Below are 8,321 nucleotides of genomic sequence, written 5' to 3' on the forward strand. Positions count from 1 at the left end.
ATTTCCAAATTCCTTCGATCTGACTCAAGATGGCTGTTTACCAAAAACATTAGCGTTACCGTATCCATTGTCAAGTACCATCGGCGCCATTATAAGCCCCTTTATGACCTTTCTAACCACGTCACGTCTTCCATGCTAGTGTATATCCGTTTTATTTGATATCCAAGACTTGATCTTAGATAATTTAACCAACTGGATACGGTGTTACCGCGGTTTCCTCTCTGAAAAAGTCCGAGAACTTCCCTCATACTGATGAAGAGTTGCACCGATTTCATCAATGGCCAACAAGTCGAAGAAATCGTTCTAATTAAACGGTGTAACTCACCCTGAGTTACACCGTTTAACAAATTATATGTGTTAAGTTTATACTTGTGTTTGGCAACTTTTCATACATACGTAACGATGTTATCAAGAATGCAAGAGTGAGCTATTAGATGACGAGTCCGGTTGGTTATATGCTCTAAGCCTCAGATCGTCAAATAGCGTCAAGTACTTTCGTAGGTGAAATAGGGCGTGATTTAGGCGCTGCGTTATCGGCCAACCAATTGGGGCTGAATGCTAGCGTAATGGCTCTTTCGATTTACTTCACACAGTAACTTTGATACCCCTGATAGATATCTGTGAGGTATATAAAGAAACTGCCTGGCGAAATCTATTCTGGTAGGTACTAAGTTAGACTATTTACTAAGATTTTTTGAAGTTGTGGTGGCCTGGTTAAAGCTACCTGTTCTACGAGCGTGAGTGTTTGATTCCATAATGACCATGAGGAAACCTGTACCTACATAAAATAAGTCTGATATTGCAAATGACAATGAAAAATAAAAAATGTTCAACATAGCCGATTGATTTACCAACGCACAGGTAAGAAAAGAAAAACGTAAATTACTTTTTACGCTTTGCAGTTACGTGGGTAAAACCACGGGATCCGGTTCGTTTTATTAAATAGTAGAAAGTCTACTATTCAGTTTTAGTGTCGATCACAGATAATCTATGCACCCACTTACACAGTTCTAGCTCAGCAAAGGTTACACGTGGGACGAAAATGGTAGTTTCACGCAAGTCGGAAATAAAAGGAAAACCATTAGGCATTTTATCTTTTACGCCCCATTTGGTTATAGGACAGTTGATGTCAGTACTGTGAGCTATTGTCGGGTTTTAGAATTCATTATTCTTTATATAAAACTGGTGAGGAGGGCTAAGTAACAGCCGTATAGACCGATATAAGGATAAACAATACTTGGCGCAGTCGAAGATAGGTTGAGAAAAGACTAGGCAGATGATAACGATTGTTGCTATAAAGGTGACACAAAGAGAAAATGTTATGGAATGGATCTCCATTTTCTCGATGTGTCATTATCGAGGATTTAGTTTTTTCCATTTTTTTCTTTGTAGCAACTATTGTATTAAAAATCAACTGTACCACAATTGATTTTTAAGGTTAGTAAGTATTCGTTTTTATTACAATCAGTATCTATATTGCACTTTATAAGAACTTGTACATAGCAATGAAGGCTATATACTTATTTGTGTGTATTACGATTTAAACGTACCCCCATAAAGAGCATTGTTTTTAATTAAATTTATTGGACAACATCTTGACATTGTACTTTGAACTCTACTCCTCCACTTTTAAAGTACAAATTGCGGTAATAAAAACGTATTCGCTAGCAATAAAACATTTCTTAGCTGAACAAAAAGGAATGTGTAACCATTGTGAACCTTTTAGTGCGAGACCTCGATGTCACGAAAACGTTTTAAAACGTAAATGCGTTACGTTTATGGTCACAACAAATTCGGCAACAACAGTATTTGCCAAGCAAAAATGTACCTTATTTCAATAGCTATAAGGTTTATGTGCATGATGCCAATTAAAGCAATTTACATTTAGGAAGGCAAGGAGTGTCAGTCACCGCTTTTGGCAAGTCAAACCCCGGAGGGAGTCTTGCTGATTTGCGGGAAGTAAATTGGTCATTTGTGATAATTGTTGGGCTGTCACAGAAATGATATCGATGACAATTTGAAGTGAGAAAAATGAGGAGTTACTTAATAAGGGTATATATTTAGCATCATTTCTATTTATAGTCTTGCCAAATGACTGAATTATTATAATAGTCCTCATCCTCTGAGCCTTTTCCCAAATTATTTATTATACTCGTACTTAGTGTTTTTCCGGATTGGTACAGCACTTTTAGGCCAAACTCATTCATTTTGTAACATTTTTACATACACGCGACCCTTTACATATGTATGTAACCCCATAATGGGCTAAACTAGCTATCGACATTTCCCATATATTAAAATCTTTGGCTGTTATTAAATGTATCGACGAAATCACGAGCCAAAGTTGGTTAGTAACATATCGGGTGTGTGCTTTATGCTATTCTATGGCGAATTGTAATCAATTCAGTGGTTTAGCCACAGGAGTCATTTTTCGTTTTCATAATTTACAACATCATGTGTAAAGCAGAGATAAAGTTAGGAGTATCGAATGTTTTGACCAGTTGACAGCTGTCAGTTTTCAAGGGAGAATTTCTGTTGTTTGTAATGACTGACGCTTATACCTGATATACATAAGTACATTCCTACAGTTTGGTAGTAAATCTCCTTAAATTGATCTACATACATGTCTGCAATCTACCTCTAAAAATGGCTATAAATAGCTTTCTATGTAAGTTCATTACACTGAACACGATAATATTTTAATAACCTACATTCAAAATCAGAATCGTAAATTAATTTATGACTCATTATCGTGGCCATCTGGAATTTAAAAAGAAAACATGGAGGTCTTTTTAAAAAAGTTCATTTTTTGACTTTTGTAGTAAATAATAGTAACACGGTTTAAAGTTTTTGGCTCTTTTTGTGATAAAATTGCTAAAATAATTATAAAATTGTTAAAATAATTTATAAAAGTGAAAGAGAGAATTATAATTTATTAATCCTGTAAATGGTATTATGTGAAGTTTTTAATTAAAACTACAATTTTATCACGGTTAATACCACTCCAGATAAAAATAAGCTATCAAAGGAGTTAATGCTTATCTATTCACACTATAAATTGCATTTTCAACTAACAGATCAATGAAAAATAAACTCTAAATTATCTATGACAAAAAGCGCTCTACCCCGTTCGTTCAGAAATAAAATAATCTCTCGAATGACGAATACATTAAACATGCAAATTGGAATTGGCTGCCGTTCGGAAACCCGCTAAGTGACGTTTTATTGTCGGATTTCAAAATTGACAATAGCTATCCGATATTAATTTAAAAATTCCGATATTGGAACTATTTAATGGCAAAAATTATTATAATTGAAATTGACTTATTAATTTGCAACTTTTGCAAGTTTCATTTGCTTACTAACGTATACGAGATAGACTGACATAGATCTATGAAAAAGTTAGAATTCCTTCACGTTACAACCACAGCGGGAGGGGTCATTTGATGATTTTTAATGATTTTTCACGAAAAAAGAAAGAAGAATAGCTAGAGGTGAACTTCCAACAATTGAATGAACTAATAAAATTGAACAGAACATTTGTAGGACAGTTCGCCCTGTCTGGTATGCTAACATTCCTGAATTTGTTAGAGTGATCCTATCCGTATTGGACTTTGTTCCCGATCGGAGAGTGTAGTGACAAAAACCCAATTAAACTTTGCTGTTATGTAATCCTGTAGTTTTGAGCTACAGGTAACTAACTATTCATGGATTAAACTAGTACTAGGAATCGGATGAAGGTATTTCGATTTTAGTATGAACATGTTGTTACGTTGAATTCTTGAGCTAGACAAAATATAAGTCACAATCTGTCTGTTGCTGTCATGCTGAACTAATTACCCAGAGAGTAAAATGGTTAATTTTAAAGTGAATTGCAAAACAATGTGGTTCGAAGTGTATAACTTTGCGGTCATAGTTCACTATAAATACCTTTAGAAAGCTGTAGCATGTTGGGTTATCATAGGCGAGGCTTGTAAGAGGAAATTGAAGGAAATGGCTCACTGAAAATGATGACCAACAGCGCAAGGGTTAAGATTTTCCAGTACTGAATATTAATATACGCATAGTTTTTTATCCATAATTATATTATAAAGGAAAGCTTTGAATCGTATGTTAGTTTAACCCTTAACAACCCACAAGTGTCTCGCGGACACATTTTTGCGTTTATGTTTTCATAAAAACGAAAGTATTTATTTTTATGAATCCGCCTTTTTTCTAATTTATCACCAATGCTTTACGAATCTAAATGTGTAGTGAAAATATTTGTAATATGAATAGTTTAATATTTTTAGTTAATAAACGAAAATAGTACTTCATCAACCCACAAGTGTCCAACAGACACAGTAACATTTTGTTTGATTCAAGTGTGAAGGTAGATTGTTTTTTTATTTACATTTACTTATAATCTTATGGTGTCGGGTGCCATGCAAGTAGTGGCAGGGTCAAATCGGGAAGCTACTCAATCATCTGAACCTGCTGCGAAAAGCAAGAAGCGTTGTTATATTTGCCTTTCGAAATTGTCAAGGGCTTCTAAACAGTGTTGTGATAAATGCAACCGCAATGTCTGCTCTGAACATTCTGAAAAAAAAAAATATCTGTAAATGAATAAGTGTAAAAACATTACTACAATACATTATACTGTCTTTTTAATTCAAAATAACTTTCTTTTGCTTCGTCATACCTTACCTACATTTATAAAGTGTCTGTTGGACACTACTGGTCAGTTACGTCACAAAAGCATTCTGGATAGTTAAGGGTTAAACAAGCTAACCTCTGAAAACTGCCGAAAACTCGATCTTTAACACAGTTAAAAATATCTATTTTTAATTCTACGTCTAAATTAAATATTTGCATAGGTATAACGAAATAGAATTTTGAAAGCTGGTCTTATTCATCTAGCAGGAAAAGTAATACTGGTTCTTCAACTTTTATATGTGAATTCAAAAATCATCAAATGACCCCTCCCGCTGTGGGTTAGCAACGGTGAGGGAGTGTCAGACTCTTACTGACTAAAAACTGTCGTGTTCCGTCATAGGCCTTTTATGTACCAGGGCCGCGGTATCTAAATTGAGGACTCTCAATTCAAGTTACAGTTCTATAGTTAAACGAAGAGAAATAGCGCGATAGACAAGAGATGGTTTCGGATATATAAATTATCGCATGACGAATTCATTATTGTTAATAAATCACATACAATACCGATCAATAAATAAATATTTGTATAGGTTGCATTAAACTACATAACTAATTTATTTATCTTGTTGAACTGATTGAGGTCTTATAAATATGTAATGCTGTTGTTTTTATAATAATTTATAAAACATTGTAACTTATAACATTTCGTATGAAAATGAACATATAAGTATAATACATTTTTTTTATATTTACAGAAACACTATAGGTATTCCTGCAATAACTACTAAATTATGAGTCTGTTACTGTTTTACCTAAACATACGATTTTACAGATGTGATGACGAAGTTCAAAATTGCATAACTATGTCTACGACCAAATGACGTAGATTGTCTATAGTTATAAAGGTCATAAGTGCAATGTGCTTCGTAAAGGGCAATTTATTGCTTCACAAATGATTTACAAAACAAAATGTATCATTTCCGTGTACATAAATTAGTATTTGAAAATCGAATGTAGATCAGCCTAAAAATAGTGCACTATGGTTCGTTCCCTTTTTGCAAAATATGTATTTTAGGTCCCACGTTTAAAATTGGAAGACCTGCAATGAACCAGCCTGTAACAAAAACTACATACAACCTCTAATTAGTTTAAGACCTACTTTGTAATTCTTGAAGTAAAATCATAGGTGTAGGTACAACTTTACCGACCTAGGTCTCAAATTACAAACTGTACATAAGTATTGGCCTGTTATTACACGAATAAATACAATGCTTTAATTAAAGTTAATTATTAGACTGATTTGTTTTGAATTCATTATTAATTTCACATAAGCAATGTTGAAAGGAGTTACTCTTTCATTTTGCTAATTTATATCGTTCGTGTGAATGGGGGACGAAGAAAATTAGAAGGAACTCGCGGCTTGGTTGTGGGTCGATCAATCAAAAACTGAGCTCACCACGATTATTCTTTTTTATTCTATTTGGTATTCTACTGAGCGTTTGTCCTTTAGGTGGTATAAAAAGCCGTTGAAACCAGCGATTATTTTAAGTCATCTAGAAGTATTTCAAGTAGTCAAGGGCCAGAAAAAGTGATATAAGCCTATGGAATAAATCGTAACTGTGGTAAAGAGTAGAGATAGCTAGTCTTTCCATGTAGAATTTTGGTGTCAATAAGTATTTTTAATCGATTTCCCAAAAAGAAGGTTTTTAATTTGGCCACGTACCTGTACGTAGTATTCAATTATTAAATGTTTTTATTTCGTTCCTTTGCTTGTAATTAATTTGTGCGTATAAGATATTATAATGAACGATGAATGACTCGAGTCATTGATGGATTGATAACCTCTTTGAGAATTCTTAATAGGCCATCTATAATTAAGATAATGGGTGTCAATAATAGTACTTGAAGATTATTATTAGCTGTAATATGTGTGTAACTAAATATTATCTACACGTGTTTTATTTCAATTTAAGAAAAATCATTTCCTAAGCTTATTTTATAAGATTTAGAAGACTACAAAAAGTATTTATTTACAAAAAATATATGTATACCTAAGTATGTTTGACGCGTTTTAATTGTAATAAAAATACCTACTATAAATTGGTAAGGTATTAAGTAATTTTAAAATTATTTGAGGTGTTGAAAAAACTTGGCGCACTCATTTTTCTTAATGGCCAGTAATTTTCTTTTATTGAGCAAAGCAGTAAAAAATGTCTGAACAATTAATTGTAACTCCCTAAATTTACGAGTCATTTTAATTAGACACCACTTGTAGCTTTAATAGTCGGGAGATCGTTAAGACGTTTGTAGTTCAAAGTCGGCTTAAATTAAAGACTGAATTGAAATTAATATTTTTGTTGTTCTTCAAGATCATCAACGTGATCAAACTAGTGGTACAAAAATATATTTTTATGAAAAGTACAAATAAATAAATATTAAAAAATAAATACAAACCTCTTTAAACAGCTACCTTGACACAGCTAAAACCTCACACAAAACACTTCACAAAAAAAAAAAACAATATTTCATAAAAAGAACACTTGAACAAACAAAAAAAAACTGTATTCCTCACACACTTTAAAAATCGGGTTCGACTTTTGAAAACCGAATCGTTCTAGTTACAAAAAGTTTTTATTCGATCCGCGAATTAATTCACTCAGTGATGCGACGCGCGCTATGCTTGTCGCTCGTTTGCCGCCACTGAAAGTAGCCAGTTCCTTTACGCGTGCGCATTGGGGAACTGGCAGAATCGCCTAATACTTTATTTTTAGTGTAAGTATCTTTCTTACCTGCGCTTTCAATTACGAATGCATTGTGACTTCTTCGTTTTTTGTCAGGTTGAAACTTTTATCTCAAGCATTTTCCGAGACGTTTTCATTGCAGCTAATGTATTTCATCCGGCTTGTTTCTTGAGAATTTAATTTTTCTTGAGACGCTTCTTCGTGGAACGGTTTCTATTTGAATTATGACAACAGGAGTTTTCGCGTTAAAGTAATCCTCACTTTTAGAAGAAAATTGCACCTGCCATTTTTACTACCGAATTAATTTACAAATGCATTGTATATTTTATGAATAGTTTATCAGTAACATACTCCTGACATGGAAAGGTCATGCTCGTGACCTTTCGTACTACAAACCTACAGCAGTCGAGTATAGTGGACTTTGAATGCTTGCGTTGCGGCAGTCATCGAGTACAATGCACTTATAATATACTAGAACGGACATTGAAGACCAATTTTGTAGATCGATGAAGTATACACGTGCGCCCATAATGGTACTGCGATTTCCCTGATTGAACTACATTTTTAATGCTTGTTATGGCCTAGTGGCTGTATGAATCTGGAGCCTTTAGAAACAAAGTAAACAATTTTTCCTCTTTACTTTATTAGTACAGAAACATGAAATTGAAAGAGACGCCACAAAAATATAGTTTCTTTAATCTGATTTACGCGGTAAAAAATATTTACACGATTTATAAATAATTTATTTTTGTAACATATTTGATGCCTTGAAACGAAAGTCTTGAAAGTGCCTTGAAAGTCGCGGTGGCCTAGTGGGCAAAGAACCAACCTCTCGAGTACGAGGGCGCGGGTTCGTACTTTCTAAGTATATCTTAGACACCAATGACTGTGTTTCGGATGGCACGTTAAACTGTAGGTCCCGGCTTTCATTGAACATCCTTGGCA

General features: G+C 33.7%; 1 protein-coding gene across 2 annotated transcripts in view; it reads right to left on the reverse strand.

Moving 5' to 3' along the window:
• LOC124642007 (octopamine receptor Oamb) overlaps positions 1-7,331 on the reverse strand; it is a 136,742-nt gene extending 129,411 nt beyond the window's left edge. For both annotated transcript variants that reach the window (XM_047180298.1, XM_047180296.1), the window contains exon 1: positions 7,090-7,331. The gene's annotated coding sequence lies outside the window, so the exon portion shown is untranslated. The remainder of the gene's footprint in view (positions 1-7,089) is intronic.
• Between the last annotated feature and the right edge of the window lie 990 nt (positions 7,332-8,321).

This window comes from Helicoverpa zea, chromosome 23 (assembly GCF_022581195.2).
Source record: "Helicoverpa zea isolate HzStark_Cry1AcR chromosome 23, ilHelZeax1.1, whole genome shotgun sequence".
NCBI lineage: Eukaryota > Metazoa > Arthropoda > Insecta > Lepidoptera > Noctuidae > Helicoverpa > Helicoverpa zea.